The sequence below is a fragment of the Peromyscus leucopus genome, chromosome 4 (assembly GCF_004664715.2).
Source record: "Peromyscus leucopus breed LL Stock chromosome 4, UCI_PerLeu_2.1, whole genome shotgun sequence".
Lineage (NCBI taxonomy): Eukaryota > Metazoa > Chordata > Mammalia > Rodentia > Cricetidae > Peromyscus > Peromyscus leucopus.
The window spans coordinates 1,926,676-1,949,984 of record NC_051066.1 but is presented as its reverse complement, the minus strand read 5'-3'; the positions used below and the strand labels follow the sequence as shown (position 1 = coordinate 1,949,984).

General features: G+C 38.8%; 1 protein-coding gene across 6 annotated transcripts in view; it reads right to left on the bottom strand.

Annotated features, from left to right (window-relative positions):
* LOC114705793 (spermatid perinuclear RNA binding protein) overlaps window positions 1-23,309 on the bottom strand; it is a 129,239-nt gene that overhangs the window by 77,138 nt on the left and 28,792 nt on the right. Inside the window, exon 1 of one of the 6 annotated variants that reach the window (XM_028887878.2) lies at window positions 11,367-11,550. The exons of the other annotated variants lie outside the window; for them this stretch is intronic. The gene's annotated coding sequence lies outside the window, so the exon portion shown is untranslated. Of the gene's footprint in view, window positions 1-11,366; window positions 11,551-23,309 lie in introns of those variants that run through there. 6 annotated transcript variants of the gene reach the window in all.

Here is a 23,309-nt window from a genome sequence, read left to right as displayed (position 1 = left end):
CTTCATTTCTTCATTACTCCTGGATATCCACTCTCCACTCCCCTGGATTACCTGCCAGAAGCCTTAATAATCACTCTGCTACCCATGTTAGTTCAACCACATGACTGCCTCATCACTGCCTGTAAGTACCGCCCTCCAGGTCTTAAAGGCATATGTCTCCAATACTGGCTGTATCCCTGAACACACAGAAATCTACCTAGCTCTTCTAACCATCACGCTCTTGCTATGGCTCTAATAGCACTGACCCCATGGCAACTTTATTTATTAACATAAAATTAAAATCGCATTTCAGTACAAATAAAATATCACCATAGCAGTACTAAAACATTTCTTGGAAAGAGGTATCTCAAAAATGTTCTTTTCACTAAATCTTTAACATTCATATAAAATCCATGTAGTCTTCAGCACCTCCCATTCTAAACAATATCTTATTCTAAGGGAGTCAACCATTCATTATGTAGCTGTGAATCCAGTAGCTACAAAGATTGCTTTATGTTCAGTAAGAACTCAAAGTTCACAGGCTGGAGAGATGGCTCACCAAGTAAAAGCTAGGTTCACAACCAAAAACATATCTGAACAAACTGAAAGCAAAAAAAACAAGAACAACATGACAAGAATACTTCTGATGTTTCAACGGAACCCTGACTTGGTCAAGGTTTACACAGAGAACAACTCCTCTGCACACACAAGAACCTCTGACAACTTCACAGTATAACAACATATACAGTAATTCATAATAAAAGCAGTGTCTACAGATCTGGGGAGTGGCTATAAATGAACTCATAAATCTCTTTCAACTTCACACTGTTTACAAATGAACAGAATAAAAAATTAAAGTCGCACTACTAACCAGATACAAGGCATGTACATCATGTCTTACAGGCAGGTCCAACATGGGTCACATGCAGCCAGTGACAGCTACAATTACAGTCCAACACACAATTATAAGCTTACTTAAAACATTAAATTTTTGTGAACTTTTTTCATAACTCAACTGTGTGGGTTTTTTTTTTTTTTTCAAGCATGAACTTTGTAAATGACATCATCATGTCACAAAGTCAAAAGTTTGGGCACATTCGAAAAAATCTAAGTCATAGTCCAAGGCTTTTTGCCTCACTTTGTCAATCTAACTTTAAGAGGAAAAAAGGAGAAATGGGGTTAGGAGGGACGAGATGGCTTAGCAGATAAGGGCACTGGCTATTCTTCCAAAGGATCTGGGTTCAATTCCCAGCACCCATACAGCAGCTCTAGTTCCAGGGGATCCAGTGCACTCTTCTGGCCTCCATGGGCACCACATGTGATCACGATACATGCAAGAAAAACAAAGTAATTTTTTATATTTAAATAAATATAAAATAAATAAAACAAAGTTATATTTAGTACAATCTAAGCAGCCAGGGAGAAATAATGAAATGTTTTTCAGAGTTTATCTTTTTTTAAAAATAGTCAATTTAGTGGTTAAAATTCTGGCCTTGAAACTAAAAGTAAAAAATAAACTGCAAGCCAGTGAAGTAGTGCACTCCACTAACCCACTCAGCACTGAGGAGACAAAGAGGAGGCTGTGTGTGCAGGCATTCATGTGTGTCCACATGCATGTGGAAGCAAGGGGACAAATGCCCTTCCTTCAGATACTATCCATGTCCACATATTTTGTTGTTATTTGTGTTTTGGGGACCAGGGTTCTCCCCTTTGGAAATAGGGTCTTGGCCTGGAAATCACTAATTAAACTAGGCCGGCTGGCCAGGTGAGTTCAATCTCTGGGACCCACAGAGTAAAAGATTCTATCCCACAAGCTGTGCACACATGAACACATGCACATAGACTAAAAAATCCGGGAATGGTGGCACACACCTTTAATCCCAGCCCTGGAGAGGCAGAAGCCTGTGGATCTCTGAGTTGGAGGCCAGCCTTGTCTACAGAGAAAGCTACAAAAACCCTGTCTCAAAAGCTCTTCTCACTGCCCCAGGATAATATTTAGTGATTCACTGATAGATGTTCAACTCTATTTCTGTCACAAATCTTTGAATTTTAATAACCACAAAAGTGGTTCTAAAAGTCTGGCATGTTACTTTATATTCCTGTCCTCTACAGATCTCATTTTCTTTTCTATTTTAGATAACTACTCCTCACCAGGCCAGGACCTACAGTCTAACCTGACTGATTACCATTTTTTCACAGTTCCTCCTCCTTTTCAGACCCTCACTTTTATCTAATTTTACCTAATTCAAATTTTGCAATCTATCATTCGCAATTCACATCAGCAATTCCTTTCCTCACCTGACAAAATAGCAGCCCTGGTTAAATCCAATCCTCTTGGCTCCAAAGCCAGTAACCTTGGGCAGCTGAAAACAGGAGAGGCTCCAGTGTCAGCAGCAAGCTAATCTTCTTTTTTATCAACAGCTTTAACCTTCAAAGACTCACCAAGGAAGAGCTCCCTCAAATAAAGGTGGTGCTACACCCTTGGGGGGGGGGGGAATTTAAAATGCTAAATCTGTGGCTAGAGACCCAAGTACGAAGCTTAAAGAGGAGGAATTCAGATCCCTGCACCTGCATCAGGCAGCTCACCCCCACCTGTGAACTCCAGAGAATTCCAAGCCATCTATCTTCTGGCCTCCACAGGCACACACATATGCATGTGCACAAAAACACACACTTTTTTTTTTTTTTTTTTTTTTTAAGAAAATGCTGTTTCCTATTGTGATGTCCTGGCATTTGGAAAAACAAGATCCCTGGTGGTTACCAGCAACCTAAGGCTCTAGATGTGCTTCAGTGTTCAAGGACTGCCCAAGCTAAGAGGCAAATAAGAATCCTCATTAGGAAACCAAATTGTTCAACTTTTTCACTTTTTTTATTACATTTTTATTTACTTGGTGTAAAGGGGGAAAGGTGTGCATATGCCACTGGATACACGTGAAAGCCAAGAGTTGGTTCTCCCCTTCTACTATGTGGGTCTTGTATAGCTCAGCTTTCTCACTCTTGATTTCTTCACATCTTCTCTTGAACATGTAAACTTTTTTCCTACCTCCTTACATTTGACAAGTAACCCTGCTTCCTATTTCATGCAACATGCCCCTATACTAGTGCATTTTATTTTATTTTATTATTTGTTTGTTTATTCGTTCACTTGTTTATTGGTTTTTCAAGACAGGGTTTCTCTGTGTAGCTTTGAACCTTTCCTGGAACTCACTTTATAGACCAGGCTGGCCTCGAACTCACAGAGATCTGCCTGCCTCTGCCTCCCAAGTGCTGGGATTAAAGGTGTGTGCCACCACCGCCCAACTAGTGCATTTTATATCATGTATTTTTCTTTCTTTCCTAGTATTATGAATGAACCATTTCCACTCCTATATAATATAAACCTCTGAACTTCAACCCTACTAGTTCCTATCCCTTTGTGTCTACTCACAAGCCCTGTCATCTATATCATAATTCCCTCCATTCTATTGGACCACCTTCTATCAGCAGCCCCACATTATAGCTACACCCATCTTTAGAAAGAAATTTTCACAAGCTTTTGACCTCTTGCATGGCTATAGCTACAAACACGTTTTTTATGTTCCTCTTTTAAGGGCACAATTCTTTGGGCTTACATTTTTGGTTGACTTTTTTTTTTTTTCTTTTTCTCCTTCTATTTTCCTCTAAAATCCACCCCAGAGTACTGAAAACAGGCCTGGTCACAATCTCCTAGAATCTACATACTGTAAATGCTGTAAATGATTTCATTCTCTTAGTTGACATTTTCAGCAACAGGTGTTCCTTACTTGCTCCACTTTACTTCACTTGGCTTCCATCCAAGACACCAGTCTCTATTCTTGCCCAACTTTATAAATTACTGTATTTGGAGGGTCCAGGGATATAGAAATATAAAATTACAAACTTAAGGAATGGAAACTGACAGCCATCATTTTTGCTAACAAAAAAAAAAAAAAGGATTAACCTTTAACTGGGCCCTTCGATGTTTTACAATGGGCAGCTCTGTCAACAACCCAAATGTTAGTTTTTTACTAAAGATTGCCCTTTTGCAGCCCTGGGGTTAGCTATTCTTCAGTAACCCTCTCCCATTCACTACGGAAACCAAAGTTCACTTTTAATGAGTTCCACGTGACAACCTGCCTTGCCTTGTTTTATATTCCCCGCTATGGGAACCGAGCTGTCAGAAGTTGCAGGTTTGCCCCAGCTGGATCAGGCCCTCTGAATAGGTGAGACAGTTGATTGGCTTGATCAGTTTGGGAGGCAACTAGGCAGTGGGACCAAGTTCTGTGCTCATTGCATGAGTTGGCTGTTTGAAACCTGGAGCTTATGCAGGGACACTTGGCTCAGTCTGGGAGGAAGGGACTGGACCTGCCTGGACTGAGTCTACCAGGTTGATCGCAGTCCTCGGGGGAGGATTTACCCTGGAGGAGGTGGGAATTGGGGTGGGAATTGGGGGTAGGCTGGGGGTAAGGTGAGGGGGTGGGAGGGGGGAGAATAGGGGAACCCGTGGCTGATATGTAGAACTGAATGGTATTGTAAAATAAATAAAAAATAAAAATAAAAAAAGAAGTTGCATGTTTGGACAAACATCAATTAGCTGTATGAAGAAAGACTGCAGAGATATACAAATATTGTTTAGCTAAAACCCCCTAAAACCTTGTTAATAAAAATATTATAAACACCTAAAACAATTTGTCTCTAAAAGTTTAACTTCAAAACTGTAAAAATTCCTTTTCTATGTCTCATGTTTACCCTTTACTATAAAAAGACACTCATAGTCCCCCCTCCAACTGCCATAGCCTCAGAATTCCAACATTGACTGGGGTCTCAGCTAGCTGATAAGCTTTTGTACCCCCACAGTGTTTTATTTTTTAATTTTATTTTTTATTTTTCTGGAATAAAGTTTGCTTCTGGTTTAATAGACTTTGATAGTCTTTCCCCCTTTATTGCAAGACCCCAGCCCCAACACATTGTCTCCCTTTCTCTAAAACCTCTAAGTGTTGGAGTACCTCAGAACTCAGAAACTACACTCCTGTAGATGTCGTTAGTACACTACAGATTCCTAAATTTCTATCAACCCCCAAGTTCCAGACTCAAAGTCAAGTATAGAAACACAGAGACCTGGATGCCTAGTTTATTGTTTCAATCAACTATAAACATACACATAGCCCACTCCTCCAATCCCAACTACCCTTCCCCCCTCCCTCTTTTCCTCTTTCTCATCCCTCTACTCAAAAACTCCATCCCTCTAACTGCTCAGGCCAAACTCCTCTCTTCCATCAACAAATCCTTTCATCTTTAGCTTCTGGCTGTCTAAAATCTGATCAATCCTATCTTCCATAAGTCTGAACCAACAAAATCCTTCATCTGCACTATACTATTGGTTCCAACATGTCTTTTTTTTTTTTTTTTTTTTGGATTTTCGAGACAGGGTTTCTCTGCGTAGCTTTGCGCCTTTCCTGGAGCTCACTTGGTAGCCCAGGCTGGCCTCGAACTCACAGAGATCCGCCTGGCTCTGCCTCCCGAGTGCTGGGATTAAAGGCGTGCGCCACCACCGCCCGGCTTGGTTCCAACATGTCTTAAGTCCCTCCCATATAGTATTTATTCTCAGAAACAGCACAGAGTTGATTTTTAAAAATCTCAAATCTTTGCATGTCCTAGTAAGCACTTGTTCATAATTAAGGATATAAATCTCCAATGATCTGATCCCCACTTCTTGGCCTCTTCTGTCACTGTCTACACTCACTGTTAGATCCACACCAGAATATCTGCTTAAGGTCCACACTCTGGAACTTCTATCTTGCTAGTAGTAGTTTACCCTTCATATCCATGTAACTCCTTCCCCCATTGTTTCAAAAATGTGTTTCAGGAATGCATTCAAATTCCACATTATCACAAACCCAATTCCTTAATAGTCTACAGACAATAGAATACCCATCAAAATACACCTGCTGTATTATTCTCAAACAGATGTATCATTGGTACTTGAAAGCTTTACTGTTTACTTGTTTTCTATACCTATAACAGTTCCTGGTACAAAGGAAAAATTAGAATTTCTCTAAGTATTTTCTTATATGGCACTGCATTTAATGGCCACAACAGTCCTGAGAAGTAGTGAAAAAAAAGAACAAATGGTATAAATTTATTTTATAGCATGAAAGCACATGTTTGATGACTTTTCTACAATCACAGTGTGGTACTGGCAGAACCATCCATGCAACCAGTATGTCCAGATTCCTTCTGAGTTCACATCAATGTCTCCATGAGCATTTGAAAGAGCAAGGATTTAATTTTTGCACAATAATCTGTAAAAGTTCAACTTGACATCTTTTCCTTTAAACCACGCCCAAGCACGGAACAGCAACTCAACTGTGTGAACCACAGCAGCTGTTGATTTTCTTCTCACTGAAAGGCTGGGATACAAGTCATCAGACTATCTTTAGAATTTCCAGATCCTGTGAAAATTCCGACCAAAAGGAAAAAGGGGTGGGGTGGGGGTGTCAACAAACAGTTTAGTGTTTCCTGTCTCCTGCACCCAATGCAGCACACTTATCCCAGAAGGGTAAACCAACACCCTGGTAAACAAGCCAACAGAACTTAATTCTCAAAAACTCTTCTGCTGGTGTTCTGCAGAACAGCGTGACAAAGAAACTACCTGAAGATGGAATAAACACAAATATTTCTCTTAATTAGGCAGGTTGGCAAAAAATGACCTGAGAGCTGCAATCTAGTTCTCAATACCCAATAAGGTTAAAAAACTAGCAATTTAAAAGAAAATAGAAGTTTTGTTTGCACTTAGGCAAAGTATTTTTGCCATCAAAATAAAGTTTAAGTTACACAAAATTACTGAATATTACAAAATATATTAGACTCTTCAATAATCCAACAATTTCGAGCTCTTGCCAGCACTTACTCCCCTTTCCTGCATCCCTCATCAGGTTAGAAGCTGTGTATCTAGGTCAGAAAAGACAGGAACCTTTTCAGGGCAGCTCAGTATCTCTGGCTCATGTGTCAGTATTGTAGTTCAGCCCTTTCACAAACTCCTTCTAAAACAAATTCTGACATAAATCACAAGATTGATATTACTGATAATCTGCGAAAAGCCACAAGAAAAACAAACTTAAGTATTAGACTTAGAACATTAACAGAGATTATGAGCAAAAGAAAAATGGATGTCTACATAATTAATTAACATGAAAGCAACAGATTTATGGTCAGATTTCATTCTAGTTACATCTGAGGACTGAGCTAGTCTGCTGTCAACAAAACCTAACTTCTCTGCGTGAGTCTCAGCTCCTTCATTATAAAATTACAGAGTGGGATGCTAAGATGGCTCAGCAAGTAAAGGTGTTTGCAGACAGCCTGACAACATGGATCCATCTCTGGAACGTAGGGTGGAAGGACAGCAACAACTCCTCAGAGCTGCCTTCTGACCTCCACAGACATGAGCTAACATGCACGCACACACCCACATACATTTACAATAAATAAATGTCATTTTTAAGTTAGACTACACTCAGATTATTTTTTAGGCAGTTTTTTTAAACACAATCCTATGATAAATGACAACTCTCTAAGTACATCTAATAGGAACAGATTTAACTTATTCCTTAAAAGAATATGACTTTTCAACACAATCATATTTTTAAACATTTTACCAAAAAAACTAAGAAACAAACAACAGAGGAAACCTGAACATTATTTCAGAACCTGAACATTTTGGATTTCTAGAAAGTAAAAATGAGGGGCTGGAGAGACGGCTCAGCAGTTAAGAGCACTGACTGCTCTTCCAGAGGTCCTGAGTTCAACTCCCAGCACCCATATAACAGCTCACAACTGTAATTCCAGTTCTAGGGGATCTGACACCCACATGCAGGCAAAATACCAATGTACATAAAATAAAAATAAGTAATTTTTTAAAAAAGTAAAAATGAAATCATATGCGTCTCTTTGGGGGGAGGTGTTCATATCTTTTAGAGATGCATACCAAAGTATTTTACATATGAAATTTTATGAAGATCTGAGATTTTTCTTGAATTTTTTTTCTTTAAAATAACTGAGTAGTAAAGTAAAATATGCGCAAGACATACTGGCCCTAAGTTCTAAAATTGGATGATGGACGGGTTCCTCATACTTGGGGTTTGTTAGGTGCTTTTCATTAGCCTTAAATATATATTAGGCTCTCTAGACATAGGAAAAATGTTCATGTTTTTTTTTTTTTTTTCCCCCCAAGACAGGGTTTCTCTGTGTTGGTTTGATGCCTGTCCTGGACCCTGCTCTGTAGACCAGACTGGCGTTGAACTCAGAGAGATCTACCTGGCTCTGCCTCCCAAGTGCTGGGATTAAAGGTGTGTGCCACCACTGCCTGACCTATATTCATGCTTTTTAACACAAAGCCATAACCTCTGCTATGACACCAAGGTATAAATCTGTCCCAGCTGTTTTACAGACACCTGTTATGCTTTTTCTAAATGTGGATTTCAATACAATGGCAATGCTAATATCTCTAGAACTTTTATCTCCTTTGATAAACTAAAATTCATGTAAGCTTCAAGGAATCAAAGTCATAAGGCTTGGATTCACCTGTCAACAGGTCAAACAAAAAAGTTCCAAATATAAAGTTTTACTTAAAATTCCTGAATTTTAACTTCTGTCTCCTAGTCTGTATCTCAGCAAATTTCTACCTGGCTGACAGACACCATCCAGGGAACACCTGCAAACTGCAAGCTGCTGAGTGATATGAACCAGTCCAACCAATGTGACTGCTCCCTGTCCCTTCACCTGGATCAACTAATCACATGCTTCTGATAAATGCCCCATTGTTCAGCCTTTGACTAGCCTTTCAGCCTTCCTGGGCCCTGACAATCAATGCCCCAGTTCAGCTGGAAGTAGTTACAGAAGTTACATCGTCCTTCTCCTCATAACAGGCCAAAAAAGGCTAAGTCAAAAGAAAACTCCCTGATGTTAGGGACAAAATGGCTACTTATAATCTATAATGCCAATTGATATACAAGAAAAAAATGGGATCAAATTTATCAACAGGTAGATACATTAAGTAAAATGGTTCTACCACGATAGGACACTTGGCCTGCTTTATGCAAAACAAAAATATATCCATCACAGGACCGTGAGCCCTTTTGCTTCTGCTAATTACTATTGGCTCTTACATCACTGATACAGTAACTGAATGGTAATTCCTTTCTGGATACCATTAAGCTAATGGTTGTTAGGTCCAAATATAAACCAGTACCCATCATAGAGTCAAGGATTTGACCCAGGATAAAACTTCAGGGGTGAATGTTAGACCTGAACTTAACCTGTGAGCCCCACCTGCCTGAAGACCAGGTAACTTCCTGGGATTCTAAGAGTTGTAGTTCTTGAAAAAATAACAACAAAACCTCATGGGTACAGTGGCCTATGGAGTTTTATCCATACAAGCCCTGCCAACAGGCATCTCAGGGCCACATAGCTGGAAATTTTCCACATAGTGGTCCTGACCAAATTCCATCTTGGTCAGTATTTAAAATTTTGATAAAAGCTTGCTTAAATTTGGCCAAAATGGTAGAACTAGTTTTTCTGATGAATTTCAGGATTAACAGTGTGCATGAATGTTCTATTCAAAAGTTTTCAGCAGGGAGTACAGCTCAGTTAAACAGCTTGTCCATCACATACAAACAATCCAGCACCACAAAGGGGAAGAGGGTGGGGGGGGGAGACAGGGAGGGAGGTGGGAGAAGAACAAAGAGGAGAGACTGAGGCAGGCAAAGCAAAAAAGGGGTGGGTGGGAAGGGTTTTGTGATCAGAACTAAGATGAGCTATCTTGGGCCCTGCAAGGCAGATGGCACCTATCAAAAGGACATAGGATCAAGGCGGCAGAGGATGATAATGGTAACAGAACAAGTTTATGTTGTATCTTATCTTCCTTTCCTCTTAAAAATACACTGGACATATACTCTGTATTAAATAGTGCAGTTTCTAACAGTATGTTTAAATCTTACATGCCATTCAGAAGCTGTCTGAATTTATATGAAGAGAACCTGACTGATGAAGAAACTATAAAAGGAGGCAACATATGATGACCACAACACATGGAAAAGGTCAACTGCAAATGAAGAAGCTAATGAAAAAGTTTACAGATACAGAACTTGGACTTAAAAATGAGAATCAGACTCTTAAGAACATTTCAACATTTATTAAAAGTAGCCAGAGTAAATAAACCATAAGGATGAAGAAATGATCTTCACCCAAATGCTTCTTATCTGCTAAGTAAATGCTCTACCTCTAAACTATTTCACCAGCCCCAGTCACTTGTTCATACTGGTTTTTCCAGTATAAAGGCCCCTAATTTTTAGAAGTGTCACATGGGAATAAAATATAAAATGTCAAGTATCAGTTGACACTGAGAAAGAAAAAATAATCCCACCAGTCAAGTTTCAAGTCATCTCTAGCAAGTTCAGTTTTTCATATCCCTTATTTTCTCTAAGTACAATATATCTTTTAAGAGACTCCATCATGTGTGTGTAACTTCATTAAGATCAAGTGAAGTCTAGGAAAGCATATCAGAAATAAAAGGCACAATATTTCAACAATAACTGACTATATACAAAGATATTTGTTTGCTAATCTATAAGAAACACAAAGAACACACACACAAAAAAAAAAATGGGTTGTACGACCCTTACACAGGGGGCACATATCAGATATTTACATTATGATTCATAACAGTAGCAAAATTACAGTTATAAAGTAACAATGAAAATAACTTTATGGTTGAGGGTCACCACAATATGAGGAACTGTATTAAAGGGTCAAAGCTTTAGGAAGGTTGAAAACCACTGACCTAAATACTATTATCTAAGAAACAACACCAAGTGTTGATTCTCTGGATTCACATTATATCCCACTGAAAGGCAAAATATCTAATGAAATCATTCTCATCAAAGCAAATCTACATGACTCCTAATAAACAGTTGCCAGATAAATGTTAAAGCACACTTCAAATTACAATTAGCGACTTGTTAGGTTATTTTCCCTAAAGGCATCTGATTTAATGCTGAACTCTCCAAACAGTAAAATAAATGCATAAGTAGTGCCCATTCTTAAATTATTTTCCACTGTCCTTTACTGGCAATATCTAAAGACACTGGCACTTTAATATTGCAAGTCTATACTAGCTTCTCTGACACATCTTTGCATTTCAACTTTGTAAAGATTAATGAATCTTTGCCATATGGTGGTGGTGCACACCTTTAATCCCAGCACTTGGGAGGCAGAGGCAGGTAGATCTCTGTGAGTTCAAGGCCAGCCTGGTCTATAGAGTGAGTTCCAGGACAGTCAGGGTTACACAAAGAAACTCTGTCTTGAAAAACCCAAAGAAAAAAAGATTAACGAACCTTCATTTAAATGCATTTCTTGCTTGTCAGTCCTGATGCTTCAATGGCTTTAAACTATTTCCTGTGGCATAAAATTTTAACAGAGGAGGCAATTTTTATTCTTCACGCTTATGAAAGAAGCTTGGTTAGCATCCTCAGGTTGCAAACAATTTCCTGAAGAGGTTAAATAGTACCTTTAGATAACATTTCTAAATTCATCAACTAAAATAATTACTGTATTTTTCCTATGTCATCTTTAGAGCCTCCTTCCATGATGCATTGCTTCATCACAGATTCAATAGTAACTTCTTCCCTCTCTTTTTAACTACGGATTCTTAACATGGAATGTTTTCTTCATTGTTACTTACCTACAAAATGAATTAAATGAAATGTGAACTAGGAATGATATATAATATGCAATTTTAATTATGATATGAACAGACACTAAGTGAATCACATCATTATTTACAGTTAAAACAGCTTCAACAGTGTTACATTCCCAATCAGGTACAAAGATATGAAAATAAACTCTGATTAAAAATGTGTATCCCATATACATTCTGCTAGTGAGTAGAATTGTAATCCCCCATTTTCTAGGCACTGGGATGAACATTAATAAGCACTTAACTACATAACAATAACAGATTATGTATAAACACTTTAAATAATGTTTTCTGTATTCCTGGCATTATTGTACATACAGCATACATTACTTCATTTAATCTTCACAAAACTACAATTCACAGACCCAAACCTGGAGATTTTTAAAAGGATAGCTGGGATTTAGAGAGATGATTCAGTGGTTTTAAGAGCACTAACTGTTCTCCCATTAACCCTACCAGGGTTCAATTCCTATAACCGTACCAGGAAGCTCACAATTACCTGTTGTTCCAGCTTTGGAGGACCTGGTGCCCTCTTCTGGCTCCATAGGCACCAGGGTATGAACAGAAAAACAAATACACATAAATAAAACTAAAGCTTTAAAAAAAAAAAAAAAAAACCACTAAATTACCCACAATAGCCAGGCATGGTGAAATACATCCACCAATAATCCCAATACTTGTGAGGCTGAGATAAGGTTGCTAGTTCTTGACTAGTCAAAACTCAAAAAATAAAAAATAAAAAGTAATTACTCACATAAAAGTAAGAAAGTGGCAAAGTGATAATTCAAAGTTCTGTTGGAGAATGCTCAGCAGTTGCTGTTTGCAAAGGGCTCCTAAGCTACACAGAGAAACCTTGTTTCAAAAAAACAAACAAACAAAAAAACCCAAATAAAAAACTCAAGTAATTTTTAGAAAAACAACATTGGGACTGGAGAGCTCAGAGGTTAAGAGCATTGGCTGTTTTTCAAGAGGTCCTGAGTGCAATTCTGAGCAACCACAAGGCAGCTCACAACCATCTATAATGATATCTGATACCCCTATATATACAATACAGAGCGCTGTGTAGATAATGAATAAATCAACCTTTAAAAAAGAAAAAAACAACCTTAATACCAGGTAGTGGTGGCACAGGACTTTAATCCCAGCAGTGAGAGGCAAAGGCAGGTGGATCTCTGAGTTCAAGAGCAACCTGGTTGAACAAAGTGAGTTCTAGGACAGCCAGGACAGTTACACAGAGAAACGCTGTCTTGGGGGGGGGGGGGGGGAGACCTTAAAAACTTCCAAACTGCCGGGTGATGGTGGTGCAGGCCTTTAATCCCAGCACTCCGGAGGCAGAGACAGGTGAATCCTGTGAGTTTGAGGCCAGCCTGGGCTACAGAGCGAGCTCCAGGAAAGGCTCCAAAGCTACACAGAGAAACCCTGTCTTAAAAAAAAAAAAAAAAAAAAACACCCTTCCAAAATAAGGAGAAAACCCAATTTATTTTTCAAATGTATGTGTGTGTCCCCAGTACAATGCTTATCCTTTCAAACTAGAAAGTTGTAACTTTTAAAGTTCAAAAGCCCAAGACTTAGTGGAATTAAGTGCTTTGAATAAATTAAATGACTGAATAAATGTATTCTCCAGATGAGATATCTCAGCTAGAGGTACTAACTTATAAGCTAGGGAAAAAACAGTACTTGAAGATGGTACTGGAAGACACAAAAGTCTAGATGAGGTCCTCAACAGGCTCTCAAGGTTTTAAAATGAAAGAAGTGAGAAACAAGGAAGGAAAAAGAAACTGACAAGGACTTGGCAATAACATGTAGGGGTAGGAAAGAAGACAGAAGATAGACAACACAGCATCCTGAAAGCCAAGAGTACTTAAGGAGGTATCAGAGTACTCAACCACCAACTGCTACTTTTACATCAAACTAAATGAAGACTGAAAACAGACTATAAATGTAGGCATGCTGGTGCTACTCATGACCTTGTCAAGGGCATTTTAAGTTGAAAGGCAGAAAAAGCCTGATACAAACTGGCTTAAGAACAAGATAAAGAAAATCTCAAGTAGTCATACACTGTCATATTGCCAGTGGGACTATAAAATCACGCAATCATTTTTTTGGAAACCAGCCTGCCAGTTCTTCAAAACATCAAATATATTACATGACTGAGCAATTCTATTGCTAGGTATACATCCATAAGCATTTTTAAAATACATTTTAAAAAAATGTCAGGCAGTGGATCTCTGAGTTCGAGGCCAGCCTGGTTTAGAGTAAGTTCCTAGACAGCCAGGGCTACACAGAGAAACCCTGTCTCAAAAATAAATACATGTATAGATATTTTTCATAATAGCCATAATATGGAAACAAATCTAATGTTCATTAACTAATGACCAAGTAAGCAAAATGTGGTGTATCCATATAATGGAGTATTACCTGGCCATAAAAAATAACAAAGGGTTAAATAACATGGTATAGTATGAATGAGCTTTGAAAACCACTATGGTTTGAATGTTAAATGTGTTAGAATTCCTAGCCACTCCCCAGCTACACGACCACACAAGCGCTGTCCAGGAGCCAGGCAAGATGCTAGTCAGGATCATGTAATTTGCACGTAGCATGATCACACAATCTATGTGCATGCATGGCATAGCTACATAAGCCCATATGTGCATGTATGGGGGAACCTATAAAAGCGGGTTCATCTATTCCCTCTCCTCTCTCTTCCTGCACGGTCATTCCATAGGCCTATGCACACCCCTTCTGTTCCTTCCCCTTAATAAACTCTTATAGTAGGCTTCGTTGTGCCTCATGGCTTCTCTTGTAAACAGCGCTACTTAATAAGTAACAAAATGTCCTTCATAAAATCATATCTGAACACTTGGTCCCCAGCTAATGGCTCTGCTTGGGAAGGTTCTGGAAGCAGGCCTTAAGGTTTTATAGCCTGGTCTCGCTTCTGTTCACTCTGCATGGATGCAATGAGACCTGCCAGCTTCCTGCACCTGTGCACTATCTTCCCCACCATGATGGACTTCACTGCCATGGAACCATAAGCCAGAACTAATCCTTTCCCCTTCAGTACAACAAGAACATTAAACAAAAACATAATTAGGCAAAGAAACTAGACATAAAGACCATGTATTACATTATCTCACTTATACAAAATGTCCAGAACAGGTAAATCCTTATAGATGTGGCAAGTAGATCAGTGATTTCCAGGGACTGGGGGAAAAAAACGACAGAAATTGTTCAGGGCTTTTTAAGGAATAATAAAAATGTTCTAGAATCAGTGGAATGGATGTACAAGGATAGAATACATTAAAACACAGAATCATACCCTTGAATTTTTTGTTATATCATGTCTTAGTGTTCTGCTGTGAAGAGACACCATAACCACAGCAACTCTAATAATGGAAAGCAATTAATTGGGGCTTGCTTATAGTTTCAGAGGCTTAGTCCATCATCCTCAGGGTGGGGAGATGGTGGCATGCAGGCAGACATAGTAGCTGAGAGTTCTACAACCAGATCCTCAGGCAGCAAAAAGAGAGAGATCCTGGGCCTGACTTGAGCTTTTTACACACTTGACATACCAGAGTGATGCACTTGCTCCAACAGGCCACAACACCTAATCACTCTCAAGTAGCCTCTCAAGTATCACCATTCCCTAATGATCAAGCATTCAAATATATGAGACATTCGTATTCAAACCACCACATATGGATTACATTTCAGTAAAAAAAAAAAAAAAAAAAAAAAAAAGAATGATATCTGGCAGTTAAAATGAGGTCAATTGATTTAACATGAGTAAAATTACATTTATGTGTTTTAAAACAAAACCATGGTCATAGAGGAAAGTTGAAGAAAGGGATTCCTACACCACTATCTTGAGTATTTGGAAGGAGATGATAACATGTAGTACATAAGAATTTGATTTAATAAAAGCACAAGTAGTTCTATGGTTAAAAATGAGGGCGGACGGCCAGAAGTCACCCAAGTGCTGCCCAGGGCCCTCAGTACCACGTGGCCAAAAGCCACCAAGGGCCACTACAATGAACAAATATGTGATGGAAAGGTGAGAAAGGCAGATAAATGGAGCAGTACATGCACTAGGGAGAGAGAACTGGAGACATGATAATGGTGACAGGTCAGAGGACTAAGGTCCACATGCTATCATTGCCCAGTAGGGTTGGCAGGATGGTGTACAACAGCCTGGAGCTTATGCAGATGCAGACACAGCCCCCTAACCTGCCACCCAGTCTCAGGATTCCCCTGGCTCTGGTCAATGATGGAGGCCACAGTTAAGGAAAGGCTCACTTTCTGGACTGGACCTCCTCAAATGACCACCATGGTCAATGACACCACCCAATGTCACATAGGTGTTGGTGGTCTATGCTGTTGGCCCAGGCCAAAATGAAGCCTGAGATCCTGCCTGATGCCTTGGTGACCTCCTCAGGCTTTGCTGCCTCGGAGAGCCATGCTGATGTGAGTGGCCTATGGAGCCACCTGAGACCATGTTGAGGCTCATGATCCATGCAGCTGCTGAGATTCATGAGTGGGTCAGTGGTGGTGATACAGCCAAGGATCTTGCTTGATGTCTGTGGCCCATGTTACCACCAAAGCCTATGCAGATGCCTATAATAAGGACTGTGTCCTGAAGCAATGTTAATGTCTGCTCAGGCCACCTAATGGCTCTCCTCAGCTGATGACTTCTGACACAGATGCAAATGAAGACTCATCCGCCCTTGGGGGCTGGCCACTAGGAATTTGACCATGCTCTGGTGAACATATGGATCACACAAAACTTGTTGGGGGGGTAGTTTTTGGAGGGAAAGGTCAGAGGGGAAAAGGGGTGGACATGGGAAGATGGGGAGGTGAGCATGACCAGGGTTCATGATGTGAGATTCCCAAATAATCAGTTAAAAAAATAATTAAAAAATAAGAATAATGAGGGCAAAAACTGCATAGATACATAATGCTTCATTGTCTTTAGAGAAGTAGGGGGCAAGGTTGGATGGAAGTGAAGGTGTTAGTGATTTAAAAAGAAAGAAATACAAGTCCCTAGTGATGATGCATAGCTTTTCCTCATTGAAAAGAAAGGGGCAAGATGATCTTAAACTCAAGGCCAGGATGAGCTATACAATCTGGACTATATTTTGTTTGTTTGTTTGTTTGTTTGGATTTGTTTGTGTGTGTGGTTTTTTGTTTGTTTGTTTGTTTGTTTGTTTGTTAGAGACAGGGTTTCTCTGTGTTGTTTTGGTGCCTGTCCTGGATCTGGACTATATTGTAAGATGAAAAGAAAAAGAATCTTGCTGGGTGGTGGTATTTTTCTTTAATTAAAAGAATGATGAAATAAGGGATTGGAGAGATGGCTCAGTGGGTAAGAGCACTTGTTCTTGGAGAGGACACTGGTTCAGTTCCTGGGACTCACATGGTTGTTTAAAACCATAGATAACTCCAATTTCAGAGAATATACCACATTCTTTTAACCATCAGCAACAGGCACGCACGCGATGCACATACACACACACACACACACACACACACACACACACACACACACACACGGAGGCAAAACACTGAGACATAAATCTAAAACAGAAAACAAGAATTCATCAAAAAAGATACTGATAGAAAATGTGAGGTAAATAAAAGGAAATATTAGCACTAGGATTGATGTTGCACTGACTGTATAACATTTATAATTATTTCAGTTTCCTGCATGCTTAAGATTTTTCATAACAAAATCAGGGAGAATTATAGCAGTAATACACTGCACTGACTTATTTATAGAACTAGTTTCTATACATATATGCACTCAGGCTAACAGATTATATATGTTGCCCTAGCCTTACAGTGGAAACTCAAAAGAAATTCAACTAGTATAATTAAGTTGCTTCCTTTCTTTAGGCAGTAGTTTTCAAAGTGCTGAGTCTATTTTTCTAGTTTACCTGCTTCTTTTAAGTGACAACCATAAAACAGGCATAGCTTAATCCCAGCACACAGGAGGCAGAGGTTGGGTAAATCTTGATAAGTTCAAGTGAGTTTGAGGCCAACTTGTGCCAAATAGCAAATTCCAAGCCAGCCAGGGCTACATAGTGAGGATATCTCAAACAAGTAAACAAAGAGAAAGACAACAGTGAAGTACAACTAAAATATAAAATAAAGTACTTTCAATTTCATTCCTCTTTAAAACTAGTTTTTTGTTTGTTTGTTTGTTTGTTTGTTTGTTTGTTTCAGAGCTGAGGACCGAACCCAGGGCCTTGCACTTGCTAGGCAAGCGCTCTACCACTGAGCTAAATCCTCAACCCCTTAAAACTAGTTTTACAAAGAAAAATCTAAATCAGTTTTCTATTATCATAACCAGTCAACATCACAACAAAAAAAGAACTTGATGCTTTATGCTAATAACTTTCTTCACAAAGCAAACAGACATAACCAGAGACTCTAAAACTGGTCAAAAGCCTAAAACAAGAACACTTCTCAATAATAATAATAATAATAATAATAATAATAATAATAATAATATAAGCCTCTAGAGAGTGAAGATTCTTAGCAAAGATTACCAAGTAACTTCTTTGTGACACTGCTCAAATCCCAGGCTCATGCCCTTCCCATCCTCATCTACGTTTTTTTTTTTTTTTTTTTTTGGGGGGGGGGGGCGCTATGTGTGAGTCATGTAAAGTACATGCAAAGGCCAGTGCAGGACATTGGGTGCCCTACTCTATCTCTGTCTTACTGCCTTCAGACAAGTTCTCTCACTGAACTGGAAGGTCAGCATGTCACCTGGGCTGACTGGCCAGCAACCTCTCAGGATGCACCTGCCTTCATCTCCCAAGTGCTGGCACACACATTCATGTCCACCTTTTGACATGAGACTGGGCATTGGAGCCCAGGTCCTCATGCTTGCAGAGTAAAATACTCTTTGTCCATTGACCCATTTCCCTAGTCTGCCCTAGTATGTACTTAACATCTTCCTCCCCTTTTCTCAGGGGAGTAATATTACATGGAGTACTTCATCTAGGCAGTATTTTGCATCTGTTTAAGGGCTTAATTCTTATTTTTACTAGACATTCATGTTATTAATACAGGTAAATACAGATATCACATTACGGCCAGGATTCAAATGACCTGTCTTGTAACTAATTATAGCTGAGCTTTATTTAAACGACTTAAAGGTTATTTTAGGCAAATAAGGAGGTAATAACAGAATTTTCCATTCTTAGCCAATGGCAGGACAAAATTTACATGTAACTAACTTTTCCTTAATCTAGCTTTTCCTTTTTACTCAATATGCATATGTTAAAATAACAGGCTACAGAAAGCTAAGTGTTATGGTTTGAAAAAAAAAAAAAATGGCCCCTATAGGAAGTGTGGCTTTGTTAGAGTAGGTGTGGCCTTGTTGGAGGAAGTGTGTCACTGTAGAGAAAAGCTCTGAGGTCTCCTAAGCACAAACTAAGCTCTGTGGCATACAATTGCTTCTGCTGCCTGTGGATCTATAGATGTAGAACTAGAAATCTCAGCTCCTTCTCCAGCATCATGTCTGCCTACATGTCTGCCACAATGATAATGGACTAACCTCTGCAACTGTAAGCCACCACTCCAATTAAATATTTTCCTTTCTAAGAGTTGTTGTAGTCATGGTGTCTCTTCACAGCAATAAAAACCCTAACTAAGACACTAGGTAACTATATTCTTGCAAAACCATCCAAAGAATGCTAACCTGAATGATATAGACCTCAATCAAGCTTCAGGGAATTTATGATATAAATTACTAAAAATTTATTGAAAACCTATCAACCAAAAATTAACTATATCTTCAATAGAGTACACTGTTACTCTAAAAGATTATAGGTCATAAACCAGGTACAAAAAGAACAGTACTTGTGGATTTGGCTATAGCAGGGCCCTTGTCTAGCATGCACAAGGCCCTGAATTTGATCTTGGAGAACATATGGGCAGGGGGAAGGAATATGGTATTTGTCTGTCTGATCTATTCTCATTTATACCAAAACTAAAACTGTAAGGATAGCTAAAGGGCATTTTATTGTAAAGAAAAATAAAATAATGATTCTAGTAAAATTTAGCTACACTAAAGTCATCTTTTCTGAAATAAATTAAGGAAAAGAATCTCTAACAAGGGGCTAGAGAGATGACTCAGTGGTTAAGAGCACTGGCTGCTCTTCCAGAGGACCTAAGTTCAATTCCCAGCACCCACATGGCAGCTCATGGCTGTAACTCCAGTACATGCAGGCAAAATACCAATGCACATAAAATAAAAATAAATCTTTAAAAAAAAAAAAATCTCTAACAAGAGTCCCAAGAAAAGTAATCCAAAAATTTAAAAAGGAAAAAAAGAATAGGCCTATAAAATTTGGTATGTTAAAATGGAGATATCCAGGCATGGTGGCACACATCTTTAACCCCAGTACTCAGGAGACAGAGGCAGGTGGATCTCTGAGTTCAGGGCCAGTTGGTCTACATTACATAGTGAGTTCCAGGACAGCTATGGCTGCATAGTGAGGCACTGTCTCAAAAAGGAGTAGGGGATAGCCTGAAGTTTCCACACTATTTTCATTCTCTCAATTTATTTATTTATTTATTTATTTATTTATTTATTTATTTATTTATTTAGTATGTACACAGTGTTCTGCCTGAAGAGGGTGCCAGGTCTCATTACAGATGGTTGTGAGCCACCATGTGGTTGCTGGAAATTGAACTCAGGACCTCTGGAAGAGCAGCCAGTGCTCTTAACCTCTGAGCTCTCTCTCCAGCTCCTATTTTCTCATTAATAATCCACCTATACAAATAATATTCTGCAACAGCCCACAGCTTCTAATACCTAACTCAAGTTACCAAAAACTCTGCAGCACCACTCACAACACTTTAATACTAAGGAAAATCTTGGATGTGGTGGTAAATGCCATTACTTAAGAACCCAAAAGGCTGAGCCAAGAAGATCACTAGTTCAAACCAACCTGGACTACATAGACACAGTCTCAAAAAAAAAAAAAAAATTAAAAAGCTGGACATGCTGGCACACAACTTTAATTGTGGCACTTGGGAGGCAGAGGCAGGTGCATCTCTGTGAGTTTAAAGCCAGCTTGATCTACACAGCCAAGCCCTGTCTCCAATTTAAAAAAAAAAAAATGCAGAGTATGTCTTGGCTTCTTACACAAAGTTGAAACTATCTAGATAAACACCATATTTCACAAGAAATATACTAACTGTAAACCAGAACTTGGGAAGATCATCTAGAGTTCAAGGTCAGCCTGAGCTACACTGTAAGTTCCAGGTCATCTTGGGCAACAGTGTGAGAAAGAAACTGTCTCGAACAAGAGAGGAAGAGAAGAGAGACATTTACTAAAAGAAAGCATAACTGTTCTAGTTTTATTTCCTAATTTATTTTTATAATTATTTCCTTTACTTAGTTTATGTGTCACTTTATCTCCTAGAAGCAAGGCTTTATTACAAAGTATTACTTCTTTGAGTATAAGAAGCTGGTGGTCCCAAAAGAAAGTCTGACCAGAAGGACTAACAACAATTCTCTTTGAGTATAAGTATTTCATTAGCTGACATATCTAAAGAATTATATCAAAAAACAAAAAAAAATTAGAAGGGATGCTGTGCAATGGTCACTTCACATGCTTAAAAGGAAATTTCTTGTCCCACATTTCCAGTAAGAAAAACCTTGGAGGAATGGACTGAAGATAGAATCCCCATTCACTTAGGTCCCGAAATGCCTTTATAAAGGAGAGCCATGTGCTAATGTAAAACACCTTCCCTGTACTACTATTCATTGAAATCTGGGAGTCTACTCACTGTATTTTCCAGTCTATTTAATAAAACAGGCAACAAGTGTAAGAAGAATACAATTACAGAATCCCAAACAAAAGCGGGTTTCTAATGTTCTCATACAGGGACACATAAAAGAAAAAATTCCCTTGATTACAGTTTCCCAAAAAGGCATTATTTGAGGAGAAATTAAATAAAGCATAGTGGTAAAAAAAGTAAACAGGCTCTGAAGTCAGACAACTTAGGTTCAAATCCCTGCCTTGCTAACTGTGTAACTTTAGAAATGTAACTTCTGCAATCACCTCTAAAGAGGAAGAAAAATAAAAGCAGTACTCACACTTCACGGAGCTGCTATGTTTAAATTTTAAAAATAAAATTAGGTATTGCCATGATTTAAAGCTACTCAGCAGAATGCATGGTACACAACATTCAGTAAATGTAAGGCTGTTCTTATTAAAATTATAAAGTCTACCATGATCCTGCACAATTTCACAAAGCTAATCATCTATCAGTGAAGCACTAAAATACTTCCATATATTCTCTGATGCAGGCTATTTGTACACTGTGTGAAGATGTGTCGTTATGATTGGTGTAATAAAAAGCAGAATGGCCAATAGCTAGGCAGAAGAGGTTAGGCAGGACTTCCAGGCATAGAGGAACTCAAGATTAGAATCTGGCACAGGAAGGAGACACCAGTGAAACACTGAGTCAGTCAGAGGTACATTAATGGAAAAGAGGTTAAAAGAAAGAAAGAAACATAGATTAATAGAATCTGTTAATTTAAGTTATAGGAGCAAGTTGGGAACAAGCCTAAGCCAAAGGCCAACCTCTCATAATTAATAGTAAGTTTTGGTGTCATTATTGGGGAGCTGGTGGTCCCAAAAGAAAGTATGATCAGAAGGACTAACACCAATTCTCTTTGACCTAGTGTGATGTGACATGTTCTAGGAGATATACAAGTATATGAAGATTCCCCTACAGACAAACCAAAAGCCATCTATCCAATTGCCAGTAACATCAGACAGCTACATAAAAGAAGCATAACCTAGGTTCTGGTTATTTAATAAAATCACCATAGCCACCAACAGAATTGTACAAAAAAAAAAATTTCAGTATTGACTGTATAGAAATGATAGAGCTGATTTTCGAGAGAAAAAAATTACCCTAGCATTACTCATATGCACATGATTTAAAAAAAAATAATAATCCTTTAATCCCAGCACTCAGAAGGCAGAGCCAGGAGGATCTCTGTGAGTTCGAGGCCAGCCTGGTCTACAAAGTGAGATCCAGGACAGGCTCCAAAGCTATACAGAGAAACCCTGTCTCAAAGAAAAAAAAAAAAAAAAAAGAGCTGGGGATGGGGGAGTGGAGTGGCGCATACTTTAATCCCAGCACTTGAGGTGGAGACAGGTGGATCTCTGAGTTGGAGGCCAGCCTGGTCTACAGAGTGAGTTCAGGACAGTCAGAGCTACGCCAAGAAACCCTGTCTAGGGAGGAAAAAATTTTAAAAAAAGCTGAAATCCAATTAATCTAAAGATGTGAAACTACCTGTCCAATAAATTTTATATTTTTGGTTGTGAGCCTAGCCTTTAACGGCTGAGCCATCTCTCCAGCCCCTGTCCAATAAATTTTAATACATAAAATCAGAGCTTCATTAATTTACACATATACAACAGGAAAGCCACAGCAGACATTAAAGTCTGTCACAAAAACAACTCACTTTGGGGGGGGGGACCCACAACCACCACCATATACACACTCTGTCTTAGCTTGATTTCTTTTGCTGTAATAAAACAACTTACAATTC